This window comes from Bubalus bubalis, chromosome 7, assembly GCF_019923935.1.
Source record: "Bubalus bubalis isolate 160015118507 breed Murrah chromosome 7, NDDB_SH_1, whole genome shotgun sequence".
NCBI classification, from domain to species: Eukaryota; Metazoa; Chordata; class Mammalia; order Artiodactyla; family Bovidae; genus Bubalus; species Bubalus bubalis.
The window spans coordinates 96,287,897-96,303,831 of NC_059163.1; the positions used below are offsets into that span (position 1 = coordinate 96,287,897).

The 15,935-nt window shown below is 38.3% G+C and overlaps 1 long non-coding RNA gene across 2 annotated transcripts in view; it reads right to left on the reverse strand.

Moving 5' to 3' along the window:
* Positions 1–965: 965 nt before the first annotated feature.
* Positions 966–15,935, reverse strand: part of LOC123334571 — a 37,822-nt gene continuing 22,852 nt past the window's right edge. The window contains exons 2-4 of one of the 2 annotated variants that reach the window (XR_006552593.2): positions 11,158–11,226; positions 3,635–3,736; positions 966–1,838 (exon numbers count right to left, since the gene is read on the reverse strand). This is a non-coding gene — a long non-coding RNA (uncharacterized LOC123334571). The remainder of the gene's footprint in view (positions 1,839–3,634; positions 3,737–11,157; positions 11,227–15,935) is intronic. The other variant, XR_006552594.2, reaches the window with a different exon arrangement.

Genomic DNA, 15,935 nt, shown 5'->3' on the forward strand with positions numbered 1-15,935 from the left:
TCATGATTCAGTCTTGGTAGGTTTTATGTTTCTAGGAAAGTATCCACTTCTTCTATGTTACCCAGTTTGTTGGCATATAATTGTTTATAGCAGTTTTTGTTGTTCAGTCGCTAAGTTGTGTCCAATTCTTTGCAACCCCATAGACTGCAGCATGCCAGGCTTCCCTGTCCTTCAGTATCTCCTGGAGTTTGCTCTAACTCATGTCCATTGAGTCTATGATGCCATCCAACCATCTCATCGTCTGTTGCCCTCTTCTCCTCCTGCTCTCAATCTTTCCCAGCATCAGGGTCTTTTCCAGTGAGTCGGCTCTTCACAAGAGGTGGCCAAAGTATTGGAGTTTCAGCTTCAGCATCAGTCCTTCCGATGAACAGGGTTGATTTCCTTTAAGATTGATTGGTTTGACCTTATGATTCCTTTTATTTCTGTGGCGTAAGTTGTAATGTTCCTTCTTTCATCTTTTATTTTATTTATGTAAGTATTCTCCCTTTTTTCTTTGTTAATCTAGCTAAAGGTTTGTCAGTTAACATTATAAGGAGGAGACCCAGACATTATACAATTGGATGCCACCTTCTGATGTAGTATGGCTCTTCCCTTCCCTTCAGAGTGCCTTGTGTCAAAGGATTATGCAAAAGCTAGTTTGTCTGTGGATAAAATACTTTCTTTTCTGAGAAAATTATTTTGCTACTGCAAAGAATAATGATTCTCTTCCATTGGAAAAATTTTACATTTACATAGTGGGAAAAAGTTAGAAAATTATTCTTTTTTCTTATCACTCTAGCAAAAGTTTTTCAGAATATTCATCTTCAGTATCTAAGAAATGTCTCTTTCTAAAACTAATTATAATAACACAAATAAAGAATAAATAATAGCATAGACAAGGAAAAATAAAGGACAAACCATATTTATTAGTCTAATTCTAGTTAAAGTTACTCTAATAACTTTTACTGAAATCATTCTATCCCATTTAATATTATGCTGCCTTAATTTAATGGAAAAAATTTGTTCATCATAAACTCCCAGTGTTAATAAAGAAAACAGATGAATAGATTTCAACTCCTCTAAAAATATATATTTTTAAGGTTAGTCACTCAGTTCTGTTTGACTCTTTGCGACCCCATGGACTGTAGCCCACCAAGCTCTGCTGTCCATAGGATTTCCCAGGGAAACACTAGAGTGGGTTGCCATTTCCATGTTAATTGATAATTAAATTCAATGATGTCTCTATGCTGGACTAAATGGATGCAGAGGAGGGTGGAAAATGGAGCCCAGAATTCAGAAATGAATTATTTTTTCACAGAGATCTTAAAGAGATATTTTTTTTAAATAGTACATAATAAATGAATGAGCTACTATATATGGTGGGCAATATTTCAGTATCTTTATTTCACTAGAAAATAATTATCTTAAATAATTTTTAATGGAAGTAAATTCCATATTTTATCAAGGAAAGGTAGAATGGAAAACTCAGTGGAAAATCTGAAAGACGCTATTTCAGTTATCTATTGCTGGCTATAGATTACCCCCAAATTTACCCCAAATGACCCCAAAACTTAACACATTTAAAAACATGAATTCTCTCTGTGAATCAAGAATCTTGACGTGACATAGTTGGGTGTTTATGACAGTCTCCCAGGAGTCTACAATCAGGCTGTTTTCTGGAGCTGCAGTTATCTCAGGACTCAACTGGAAGAAAATCCACTTTGAAGTCCCCCCAGGGGGCTGTTCACAGGTCTCAGGTCTTTGCTAGGTGAAGTCTGGAAATATCAGCTTCTTGCCATGTGACTTTCTCAGTGGGGCTTCTCATATCATGTCAGCTAGTTCCCCCCCAAGTACAGATTCTGAAAGAAAGATCACACAAAGGAAGCCATACTTTTTTTAAAACTTGATCTTTGAATTGACATCCCATCACCTCTGCTGTGTTCATTAGAAGTAAGTAACCAAACCCAGCCTAGCTTAAAGCAAAGGATTACATAAAGATGTGAGAATGAGGAGTCAGGGACCATATGCCCTCATGCTATGCTATGCTATGCTAAGTCACTTAAGTTGTGTCCGACTCTGTGCGACCCCATAGACGGCAGCCCACGAGACTCCCCCATCCCTGGGATTCTCCAGGCAAGAACACTGGAGTGGGTTGCCATTTCCTTCTCTAATGCATGAAGGTGAAAAGGGAATGTGAAGTCGCTCAGTTGTGTCCGACTCCTAGCGACCCCATGGATTGCAGCCTAACAGGCTCCTCCGTCCATGGGATTTTCTAGGCAAGAGTACTGGAGTGGGGTGCCATATGCCCTCATAGAGTCTGCCTTTCGCAGCCAGTATCTACTTAGGATCCTCAGTGCTAATACACGTATTTCCTATTCCTCTTAAACCCCTGAAAGCAGTTCACTGTCTTCTCTGATGTTTTCACATTATGAAGAAATGAAAACCAGTGAAACTCAAGGGTAGGGGATGAGTAATTCTAATACTATAGTTGGGATTCAAACCTCAAGGTGGCCTAAATGGGGCATAGACATGTCATCTCAGAATGGCATTAATTCCCTAATGAATAAATACAATAACAAGATTCCAATCTTTATCTATTTTTTTCCAGGTATTTACAAGACTCTATGTATTCTCTCTCTCTCTCTCTTTTTTTTTCCTTTTGTTTCTTCTTGGTTTTGACTCTTGACTCTTTGACCTTCACTGGAGATCATTTGCCATACATCATCACTATACAAGCAAACTGGCCAGATGGAAAGCCTTGCAAAAGATCTTGGTCTCTGCTAGATATGGTTTCTAATGAGAGAAATTAAGGTGGAAAGATTATTCCCTTGTCTGATCTTTTTTAAACATAGCTAAATATAACTATTTTTGTCTGAGGTCACTAAATCTTCTGTGGATTGAATTTCTTTAGGCACACTCCGAGTATACATTCTTCAGGAATAAATTTAACCACAATAGCACCTGCTGTTATTAAAAGGCTAAAATACATATTTTGCATTTTATTCAGGAGGCTTGGTTGTTCCCATGAGCTAACAGCAGGTTAACACCACGTTCTGGTTCTTGTCTTTTCTGCTGCATTTAATTCCCAATTCCAATGATTAAAGACTATAAACATATAAGCATAAGCTTTTAATGGTTTCAAATAGGTTGAATACAAAAGTTCTGTGGTTAAGTTCTATAGTTAAATATAATTATTTTACAGGGTTCCGTCTCTTTAATGCATCTTATTTGTCATGTGTAGTTCATAATTATGCTGGGGAAAATGAATTAAAAGTATAGAATTTTAATAGCATATTTTACTTTCTCAATTTTCCTATTTTTTACTCTAAAACATCCAGTTCCATTTTCTGCCATTTTTTTCCTGTAATGACCTTCATTAAATTCTAAAATTCTCACCCCCACTTGTGAAAAAGTAATGATAAAATGAACCAGTAGCAGAGTTGAATGGAATCCAGTTCTAAAATCCCTTGCCTCACTCAGCTGCTTCGTAGACACCTGAAATGTGCTACTTAATTTAGAAAGAAAAATTGCAGTGAGGCTGCAATCCTGCATTTCAGAGACAAGGGAGCAGGAAATGATTTGCAGTTGATTGAAAGGTGGTGTTTGCACTTAGGATTTCCTGAGCTTTCCAATTTTAACCTTGGAGCTTACCTACCTTTGATTTTAAGAATTAGATTCAAACCATATTCTAGATATCCCTTCACTTTCGAGGTGCATCTTGGCTGCGGATAAGAAAAATGAAGGCTACATGCTAGTCCTAAAAGAGGAAAGAGCAAAAAGAATATGATGAAATAAATGGAGGTTACATATAGCTTTTCTCTGAGCCAAGGACAAGAAGCTAAAGTCTCCTTTAATTTAACCCTCAGATTGTCACAAAGGAACAAGGAGCTCTGCAGAAGATTCTCTATTGCATTTGCCATTTCCAAGCAAAAAAAAATTAAGTTAGTTAAGTTAGAGAATGAGAAAAGATTATTTTACATTTTCTTTGCAAGATGCTGTGAGTAAATATGGTAGAGTTGAAAGTAAAATATTTATGCAGATATACATGTTTTTGTATGGGTAAATGCAAATAAAGTATATAGCAAGGTATAAATCTCATTCTTTTCCTAAAATGTAGGACAATGGGTTTGTTTTCTAGGTTAAGTTATGCCTTGTTTTCTAAAAATAAACTTTATCATTCTTCATGTAAGAGAATAGTCTGTGAAAATTGACTCTTGTCCAAGAGACTACTATTAACAATTCTTATTCAAGGCCTCCAGCATCTGAATTCTGAATTAACTACCATAGTACATTCAACAAACTCTCAGCTTATATTGGTTAAATAACTGAATAAAGAAATGTAAAAAATAGGAAGGAAAGGAGAGAGAGAAAAAGAGAGAAAAGAAGGAAGGATATAAATGACACAAAAATTTCATCAGCTGAATATCACAGGTATCAAAGCTTTCTTCACTTGACTTACAAAAATGCTACTTTTCCCTTTTTCCTTCTGCTTCACAAATCATGCTTTTTCAGTCTCCTACGATGGTTTCTTTTTGTCCCTCTAATTTCTTGTATGAGTGCATTAAGGCTTAGTCTTTAGTTATTGATTTTTCTCTGTTTTGCCAGTTCCTAGGATGTCTCTTCAAATTTAATGAATTTATTATACCAATAATCCAAACCCACCCATCCATCTAACATATTGCTAAACTGAAGAGATTTCCCAAACCCTGGATTTATATTCTTAACTTTCAACTTGAATGCCATCCATACATGAAACGGTCACATCAGGTCGACTTTTACCAAACAAAATTCTTGATTGATTATTACCTTCCCCTTTAATCTCTTTCTGCCTCAGTTCAGTTCAGTTCAGTCGCTCAGTCATGCCCGAATCTTTGCAAACCCATTGACTGCAGCATGCCAGGCTTTGCTGTCCATCACCAGGTCCAAGAGCTTGCTCAAACTCATGTTCGCATCAGGGTCTTTTCCAATGAGCCAGTTCTTCACATTAGGTGGCCAAAAAGTATTGGAGCTTCAGCTTCAGCATCAACCCTTCCAGTGAATATTCAGGACTGATTTCCTTCAGGATTGACTGGTTTGATCTCCTTGAAGTCTCAAGAGTCTTCTCCAACACCACAGTTCAAAAACATCAGTTCTTCGGTGCTCAGCTTTCTTTTTTTTTTTTTTTAATTTTTAAACTTTACATTATTGTATTGGTTTTGCCAAATATCGAAATGAATCCACCACAGGTATACATGTGTTCCCCATCTTGAACTCTCCTCCCTCCTCCCTCCCCATACCATCCCTCTGGGTCGTCCCAGTGCACCAGCCCCAAGCATCCAGTATCGTGCATCGAACCTGGACTGGCGACTCATTCCATATATGATATTATACCTATTTCAATGCCATTCTCCCAAATCATCCCACCCTCTCCCTCTCCCACAGAGTCCAAAAGACTGTTCTATACATCAGTGTCTCTTTTGCTGTCTCATATACAGGGTTATTGTTACCGTCTTTCTAAATTCCATATATATGCGTTAGTATACTGTATTGGTGTTTTTCTTTCTGGCTTACTTCACTCTGTATAATAGGCTCCTTTATAGGCCAACTCTCACATCTATACATGACTATGAGGAAAACCATAGCTTTGATTAGATGGACCTTTATTGGCAAAGTAATGTCTCTGCTTTTTAAAATACTGTCTAGGTTGGTTATAGCTTTTCTTCCATGGAGCAAGTGTCTTTTAATTTCATGGCTGCAGTCACCATCTGCAGTGGTTTTTGAGCTCCCCAAAATAAAGTCTGTCACTGTTCCATTGTTTCCCCATCATGAAGTAATGGAACTGGATGCCATAATCTTTGTTTTTTGAATGTTGAGTTTTAAGCCAGCCTTTTCACTCTCCTCTTTCACTTTCATCAAAAGGCTCTTTAGTTCTTCTTCACTTTCTGCCATAAGGGTGGTATCATCTGCATATCTGAGGTAATTGATATTTCTCCTGGCAATCTTGATTTTAGCTTGTGCTTCATCCAGCCCAATATTTTGCGTGATGTACTCTGCATATAAGTTAAATAAGCAGGGTGCCAATATACAGCCTTAATGTACTCCTTTCCCAATTTGGAACCAGTCTGTTGTTCCATGTCCGGTTCTAACTGTTGCTTCGTGACCTGCATACAGGTTCCTCAGGAGCAGGTAAGGTGGTCTGGTAGTCCCATTTCTTTAAGAATGTTCCACAGTTTGTGTGATCCACAGTCAAAGACTTCGGCATAAACAATAAGGCAGAGTAGATGTTCTTCTAGAACTCTTGCTTTTTCTATGATCCAATGGATGTTGGCAATTTGATGTCTGGTTCCTTTGCCTTTTCCAAATCCAGTTTGAACATCTGGAAGTTCTTGGTTCATGTACTGTTGAAGCCTCACTTGAAGAATTTTGAGTATTATTTTACTAGCATGTGAGATGAGTGCAATTGTGTGGTAGTTTGAACATTCTTTTGCATTGCCTTTCTTTAGGATTGGAATGAAGACTGACTTTTTCCAGTCCTGTGGCCATTGCTGAATTTTCTTCCAAATTTGTTGGCAAATTGAGTGCAGCATTTTCACAGCATCATCTTTTAGGATTTGAAATAGGTCAGCTGGAATTGTATCACCGCCACTAACTTTATTTGTATGGATGCTTCCTAAGGCCCACTTGACTTTACACTCCAGGTTGTCTGCCTCTAGGTGAGTGATCACACCATCATGGTTATCTGGGTCATTAAAAATTTTTTTGTATAATTTTTCTGTGTATTCTTCCACCTCTTCTTAATATCTTCTGCTTCTGTTAGGTCCATACCATTCCTGTCCTTTATTGTGCCCATCTTTACATAAAATATTTTAATTTTCTTGAAGAGATCTCTTGTCTTTCCCATTCTGTTGTTTTCCTCTATTTCTCTGCATTGATCATTTAGTAAGGCTTTCTTATCTCTCCTTGCTCTTCTTTGGAACTCTGCATTCAAATAGATATATCTTTTCTCAGCTATTTGTGAGGCCTCCTCAGACAACCATGTTGCCTTTTTGCATTTCTTTTTCTTAGGGATGGTCTTGATCACTGTCTCCTGTACAATGTCATGAACTTCCATCCATAGTTCTTCGGGCACTCTATTAAATCTAGTCCCTTGAATCTATTTGTCACTTCCACTGTATAATTGTAAGGGACTTGATTTAGGTCATACCTGAATGGTCTAGTGTTTTTCCCTATTCAGTCTTCCCCATATCTATCAACGATATTGCCTTTACCCAGTTTTTCAAACTAAACTTTGAAAACTTAAAACTTCTTTTATTTGACTCCACCAATCATCCAATCTTTTCACATGCCCTGTAAGTTCTGCTTTCAAAGGAGATCCCAAATCTCATCATTTTTTCTTGTCTATGGTTGTTATAGGAACTTGTTCAACTTGTTCTTCTCTTGTCTAGGTGACTGCAATAGTCTGACAGTCATCCTGCTGCACCTCTCACCCCTTGTTTCAATCAAAATCTAACTAGACAAATCACTCTAGAGAATTTCCCATCCATAGGGAAATGAAGTGGCATAACCTAAACTCAAAAGTATGTTCATTGCTGATGCAGAACCACTGTAATTCACTCAGATCATGATTAGTGGATGAAATAGAGAGAAAGAAGCTTTTTAAATGACCTGGCTTCTCTCTTTCCTTTACCAGCTAGTGTTTTGCCCAGCTGTTTCATAAGGAGGCCATAAAGTAAAGCACCAAGTGTCCATCCCATTCCTCCAGTGATATAAAAGAGAACTCAAAAAAAGGAGACCATGGATATGAAGACAACTGGGCCAAGAAATAATGAGCTCTGTCCCCCTCTCCACCTCTCTCATAGCTTATCATCTCTAAAAGGCAAGAGTGAACTATATGAAATAGAATAGATATCACATATCCTGCCAAGTGCCTAGTCTCAACTTTCCAAAGGCTTTACATCATGCTCTGAATAAAATACAAAGGTCTTACTATGACCTGTGATGCCTCATGTGACCTAGCCACTGTCTTCTACCCTAACTTCCTAATGTTTTCCTTTTCTTACCCTATTTCAGCACATTTCCTTTTCTTGCTTTTTTTTTTTTTTTTTTTTTGAGTATGCCTAGAAAAACTTATTCCCAAGAACTCCCATCTGTTTGATAAATGGTTTCCCTCGCTTACTGGGTTTGCTGCCTGGCTTTGGTCAGTCTTGGGCTCAAATGTCTCTTCCCAAGAAAGGACTCCTCTGAACACTCATCTACACGATTGATCCCCCCCCTCATTAATTTATGTCTCCTTGTCCTGCCTTAATTTTCTTCTCAGTACTATCACTACCTCTCACTATATAGAATTTATGTTTGGCTACTGTTTTTCATCCTCCTAGAACATAAGTTTCCTGAGAGTAAGTCTACACTTGTTAACTGACATATCTCCAGTGCTTAGATCAATGCCAAGCAAATAATAAGAAATCAAACTTTCACTGCCAAGGGTTCGGGTTCAATACCTGGTCAGGGAACTAAGATCCCACAAGCTGAGTGGCATAGCCAAAACAAACAAACAAACAAAGAAAATTGTGAAGATGTAATTTTTATGTTACAGAATATGTTACAAAATTATGTTACAAAATACTCAAACTTTGTTGAATAAAAGAATAGAAATAAATTTCTCTTATTATTTCTGTATGAATTTTTTTCTTGGGTTTCAAAATTCATTGTTACCCAATAGTTTATTTTAAAGTAAATTCTTTGGAACCCAGAACACATTTTAACAAACAGCTCTATTGATGGTAAAGTGATAGATAGTTTTCAGATTATTCCACACAGAGTGTCGCTATGGTATCATCAATTCAAATCAATATGAATGTAAAACCCAACAAATAGACTACTGGTATTTAAACAATATAAAATTTTGAATACTAATCATTAAAAGCATATTTAATTAAAGGAAACATAAAATCTCACCACTCATAAAATTTTGGCATAAAACTAATCTTACGTCACCTAGTCAAAACTCTAAGCTAAAGAAGAAATTGCCTCTTGAAACAAACCCATGAAAATGTCATCCACTCTGTATGAACATTCCTAATTGAGAAAAATGACTGCATTGTAAGTCACCAAACCCACCAGAAAATTTGAGCTAGTTCTACAATTTATTTCTCTCTATTACAATGTGGGTGTGTGTTAGTCACTCAGTTGTGTCCGACTCTGCAATTCCATGGATTTTAGCTCACCAGACTCCTCTGTCCATGAAATTCTTCAGGCAAGAATATTGGAGTGGGTTGCCATTTCTTTCTCCAGGGGACCTTCCTAACCAAGGGACCAAACCCGGGTCTTTCACATTGCAGGCAGATTCTTTACCATCTGAGCCCCCAGTGAAACACCTCTACTACAATGCCTCTCATTATCTAATATCTGAAAATGCTTACCATTTTATCTTCTGAATTTATACTAAGAAAACATAACTCCTTTTTACATAACAGCTCACCAGGTATTTGGGGGGAGCCATCACGTCCTTCTTAAAATTCTTCCTCTCTATGCTAAATATCCTAATTCTTCCAATCCATTCTGATATAGAGTGATTTTTAAATCTCTTCATAGGTTAATCACTCTCTTCCATATACAGTCCAGCCCAACAATTTCTAGGGCCAGGTTTCTTTATTTCTCAAATATTAGGGTTTAACAAACCACTCTAATACCCAGAGGATTAAAACAAGAACTAATTTTTATCACTCATGAGTCTATGTGTGATAGCGTTTCCGTGGTATCAGCTGGGTATGTTCTTACATCCTGGCCCGTTGTGGGTTAGGTAGGCTGTTCTGGTGATGTTGGCTGTGCTTGCTCACTTACTGTCTGTCTGCTGGTGCTAGACAGCTTTTGGAAGCTTCTAGGTGGGCAACTGGCCTCTTTTCTACAGGGTCTTTATCTCCATGCAGACTAGCTCAGTGTACAGACCACTGAGAAAGAGAAGCAGCACAGAGACAATAGAGACCCAAGCTCAGGAAGAGCGCCAGGTCATTTTACTGTCATCTGTTGGCCAAAGTTTATTAAGAGTCCAGGCTGGAATCGAGGAATGGGAAAAAGACTCCCCCTCTCCCTGGAAGGAGATGCACTGTCACATTGCAAAGGTGGTACATAAATGGAGAGAAAAAAGTAGAACTGTTTTTACAGTCAATCTGCTACAATTTCCAACAGCCTAAGCGTGTATGGAAAATCCAAAGGAAAGAGATAATTTGAAAGAGTTTGGCATTTAATATACTGCTTTCATTTATTGAAATAGTTATCTTAGAACTAATTAGAATTTAGTTTGGGTATCTTATGTTTACTTTAAAAATTAGTATTGATATTTATTTCAGTGACATATTTGGAGACACATATGAGTGACATAAGCCTTTTAGTGCTTGTAGATAAAAAAAGTTCTTAATTCGAGATTTTAGTTGATGCCCTTTGCCACCGAATTGCACCATCATCTGACCCTAAAACAAGCCTGAGGAGACTTTTGGTAGCTCAAAGGGCTGCAGGCTCTATTCCAACAAGACATCACTAACTACATGCTACATGATGTACGGTTAGTTACATCACTAACTCAAAACTGATGTAAATACTGCATCATTGCAAGGTGCTAAACATTGACCTTCAGAGTGGATTGACTGTTCTTTCCTCCTACTTTCCAAATCTCACAGAAATTTTTCTTGTAGCCAACCTGTTGTGAATTTGTTAAGTTTAAAGTTTGTTAAGTAGTGCCCAGGGGTGTTGATGGTGAGCCACGGTTCAAGAAAGACCGCAAGGGAAGAGATATAGGGAAGATTATAACTTACAGGTCTTAGAGGAAATACACAGCATGCCTCCTGGGTTCACACAGGGACATCAAGGCATAGGACAGACAGAGAGTGGGGCAGAATTTGGGACATGTGCCTTTACTAAGACCTACAGGTGGAGTGCTTTGGAGTTCCCTGGCTAAAGCTGAACTGATCAATTCAACCTCCTCAAAAAGGTAGATTTTCTATAAACTTCCTGGGGAGTCTTTTCTAAGGGGTACAAAAGGAAGGCCCTAGGAGGCAGGGGAGAGTGCTTATTACAGGACAGTTGGGAGTCATATCAGGATATCTGGAGTCATGACATATTTACTTGTGACTCTGTTTTCCAGATCACGTGCCAAGGGGATGGGGTGGGGCTACTGTCGGTTTAAGGCCCCCACAGTCTACTTACCTATACAAAATGGATGCCCCAGCCACAGTATTATGGAGTAGTTTAGCCAAATCTCAACACAATTCTAACCTGAAACCATAGAAGGAAAGAAATTATAGGAAATACTGTTTCGTTTAGTTAAGTTGACAAAATTGGAAAACAACCCACTTCACCTTTTTCAACTTGAGATATATGTATCTCCTAACCATAATTATCCCCCCAAAGAAAGATAAATACGAAATCATACTTCAAACTCATAGGATGTAGGTGAAATTCTTAGGACCAAAAATAAACAAACACTAACCTTCTCTCCAAAAAAGGTTCAAGTCCTCATACCTCATATCACTTGATCTCCTTTTATCTCATCAAACTGAGACATATTTTAAATGTTGAATAAGGTTAAGTAGTATTAACATACTTTATATTAAATTATAGGGATAATGGAATTTTGAAAAAAGGAACTGATGAGTTTATGCATGCATATTCATATAAAAGTAAAGGGGAGATGCTCATAAGTATTAGTGTGTAGCTGATAGGTATAACTGGACACTCCTGTATTTCCTTTGCCCTCAGTGACCTCCTCTGCAGACTTGCCTAAGAGGATGATTCCTTGCCTGAGAGGATGACACAAACCTGCATTTCTGAAAGGTCTGGGCTTTAGCAATCCTGCTTGTATTGAATACTTGTAGTTTCCATTTCCTTTATCACAAAACATGGGGCACTAAGAGGGTACCCAAGGTGTCTACTTCATTCCAGGCATATGTCTTCTTACCCCATAGGGCCAAATTGATTTTCCCTGAAGAGTCGGGACCAATTATTTCAGAGAGTATAGTAATTCCGTTTTTCGCCAGTGGATTCATTGTCATGAGAATTCTAAAGCGGCCACGTGGCAGTCTCTACTTCCAGTTTAATATGGCAATTGTGTCCCCTGGTGGGAGCATTCACTCCTTAGGAACTAAGACATATCAAAGCAGAAGAGCCCAAAGACACAAGTACAAGAAGTAAAACTTTCATTAATAGTTCATTTACTAGGGGTAAGAGTAAGAGAATTACCCCCAAATTTTATCCTTCATTTCCTAAGTTTTCATTTCCTAACTTTTGCTGTGGGACAAATAGCACTCAATATTGGTCACAACATATAACACATCTGGGGGACATTCTTCCAACCCCAGAAGCTGATGTGCCTAACCAGGCCAATTAGAGAATCTCCTGAAGGTCTTTTCACTATTTTATTATGCTAGCTGCATCTGGATGATGAGGAACATGAGAATCAAATTTCATAAGCAGGAACCAGTTTCCAAATATATTAACTTTTCCTTCCCTCTGAAATCATATCTTAACATGTTCCAGGTACTTGGACTCTAGAAATTTCACTGAAGCAACACACTATAGAATTTTTACGGCATTTATCACCTTTCCTCTGGTACACATGGATACTATCGATGTGTGTCCAAGGAGAATTCTATTGCTAATTAAATGACTTTCAGTTCAGTTCAGTCGTTCAGTCATATCCGATTATTTGTGACCCCTTGGACTGCAATACGCAAGGCTTCCCTGTCCATTACCAACTGCAGGAGCTTACTCAAACTCATGTTCATAAGTCAGTGATGCCATCCAACCATCTCATTCTCTGTTGTCCCCTTCTCCTCCTGCCTTCAAACAGTTCCAGCATCAGGGTATTTTAAATGAGTCAGTTCTTCGCATCAGGTGGCCAAAGTATTGGAGCTTCAGATTCAGCATCAGTCCTTGCAATGAATATTCAGGACTGATCTCCTTTAGGATGGACTGGTTGGATCTCCTTGCAGTCCAATGGAGTCTCAAGAGTCTTCTCCAACACCATAGTTCAAAAGCATCAGTTCTTCAGTGCTCAGCTTTCTTTATAGTCCAACTCTCACATCCATACATGACTACTGGAAAAACCAAAGCTTTGACTAGATGGATCTTTGTTGGCAAAGTAATGTCTCTGCTATTTAATATGTTCTCTAGGTTAGTCATAACTTTTATAAGGAGCAAGTGTCTTTTACTTTCATGGCTGCAGTCACGATCTGCAGTGATTTTGGAGTCCAAGAAAATTAAGTCTGTCACTGTTTCCTTTGTTTCCCCATCTATTTGCCATGAAGTGATGGGACCAGATGCCATGATCTTAGTTTTCTGAATGTTGAGTTTTAAGCCAGCTTTTTCACTCGCCTCTTTCACTTTCATCAAGAGGCTCTTTGGTTCCTCTTCACTTTCTGCCATAAGGGTGGTGTCATCTGCATATCTGAGGTTATTGACACTTCAATATCAATATCTGAGATTATTTGATTCCAGCCTGTGCTTCATCCAGCCAGGCATTTATCATGATGTATTCTGCATATAAGTTAAATAAGCAGGGTGACAATATACAGCCTTAACGTACTCCTTTCCCGATTTGGAACCAGTCTGTTGTTCTATACACTTCTTGATCTGCATACAGATTTCTCAGGAGGCAGGTCAGATGGTCTGGTATTCTCATCTCTTAATGAATTTTCCACAGTTTGTTGTGATTCACACAGTCAAAGGCTTTGGCATAGTCAATAAAACAGAAGTAGATGTTTTTCTGGAACTCTCTCACTTTTTCAATGATCCAATGGATGTTGGCCGTTTGATCTCTGGTTCCTCTGCCTTTTCTAAATCCAGCTTGAACATCTGGAAGTTCTCAGTTCACATACTGTTGAAGCCTTGCTTGGAGAATTTTGAGCATTATTTTGCTAGTGTTTGAGATGAGTGCAATTGTGCAGTAGTTTGAGCATTCTTTGGCATTGCTTTTCTTTGGGATGGCAATGAAAACTGACCTTTTCCAGTCCTGTGGCCACTGCTGAGTTTTCCAAATTTGCTGGCATATTGAGTAAGCACTTGCACAGCATCATCTTTTAGGATTTGAAATAGCTCAACTGGGATTTCATCACCTCCACTAACTTTGTTCGTAGTGATGCTTCCTAAGGCCCACTTGACTTCGCATTCCAGAATGTCTGACTCTAGGTGAGTGATCACATCCTGGTTATCTGGGTCATGAAGATCTTTTCTTGTATAGTTCTTTGTGTATTCTTGCCACCTCTTCTTAATATCTTCTGCTTCTGTTAGGTCCATACCATTTCTGTCCTTTATTGTGCCCATCTTTGCATTAAATATCCCATTGTTATCTCTAACTTTCTTGAAGGGATCTCTCATCTCTTCCATTCTATTGTTTCCTCTATTTCTTTGCACTGATCCTTGAGGAAGGCTTTGTATCTCTCCTTGCTATTCTTTGGAACTCTGCATTCAAATGGGTATATTTTTCCTTTTCCCCTTTGCCTTTAGCTTCTCTTCTTTTCTCAGCTGTTTGTAAGGCCTCCTCAGACAACCATGTTGCCTTTTTGCATTTCTTTTTCTTGTGGATGGTCTTGATCACTGCCTCCAATACAATGTCATGAACCTCTGTTCATAGTTCTTCAGGCACTCTGTCTATCAGATCTAACCCCTTGAATCTATTTCTCACTTCCACTGTATAATTGTAAGGGATTTGATTTAGGTCATACCTGAATGGTCTAGTGGTTTTCCCTACTTTCTTCAATTTAAGTCTGAATTTGGCAATAAGGAGTTCATGGTCTGAGCCACAGTCAGTTCCTGGTCTTGTTTTTTCTGACTGTATAGAGCTTCTCCATCTTCAGCTGCAAAGAATATAATCAATGTTTTCGGTATTGACCATCTGGTGATATCCATATGTAGAGTCTTCTCTTGTGTTGTTGGAAGAGGGTGTTTGCTATGACCAGCGCATTCTATGGCATTTATCTCCTTTCCTCTGGTACACATGGATACTATCGATGTATGTCCAAGGAGAACTCTATCATTAATCGAATGACTTAGTGATGTTCTACAATGGGTAGGCTATCAAAGTACCCATGGATAAGATTATTATACTGGACTAGGAAGCTAGTTGCCTTAGTATAAGTGAAGGTGTATTTCAGACTCTGCCAGGTGAGAACAAACAGTTCCAAATAAAGAGAGAGAATATCAGAGTAGCATTTGTTACATTAATTGATCCATTCCAGGTGCTGGAGATTATGCCTGTTTGGTCCAGCATCAAAATCACACCTGAAATTGTGGCTACAACCATACTCATAAATAACCATAGTTGCCTCTGGAAATCACATGCCACAGCTTGGTCCCTGCCACCATAGGACACAACATCCTTATTGAATCTGGGATCCCAATTCAATGGTAGTGGTTCCCACTGTCATTCTGGCCAACAGAGAATAACCAGCACAGATATCTTTAAGAATACTAGAATTCCCTGTGGGTGTATTTCTCATAGCTTTTGTGAAGTAAATAATCTCTGAACATTACAAAAAATATAATAAATGGAATGAGTGGGACTTTCATGATAAATTTACTCTAGAATTTATTTGATTTCTTTTAGCCTTTGGACACCATCCTCTACACTGCACCAAGGAAGTAATGGCATTTCCACTTCATTTAGTGAGGTCATATTTGAGTGCAAAGTTTGTTGCTAGCCTCCAAAATTGTTACTCCCAATCACCAGAGCTAATATATTGAATCTGGAATCTATGCTTAATTCAAGCATATCAACAAATTCAATCAGACCCAACACAATATTTCTTTTATCCTGCCCCTGTAGTTTTAGGATCTATTTCCATATCAGGAGTGGTAAATCCCCTGATGATTTTCATCTGCCTTCTACCTTCTAGTTCCTACCAAGATTTGAATCTGGTCATAGGTCTACAAGCAATGAGAACTGGTTACCCCTCTCCATTTTCAGGATAAAATCCTCCCCAGTCATT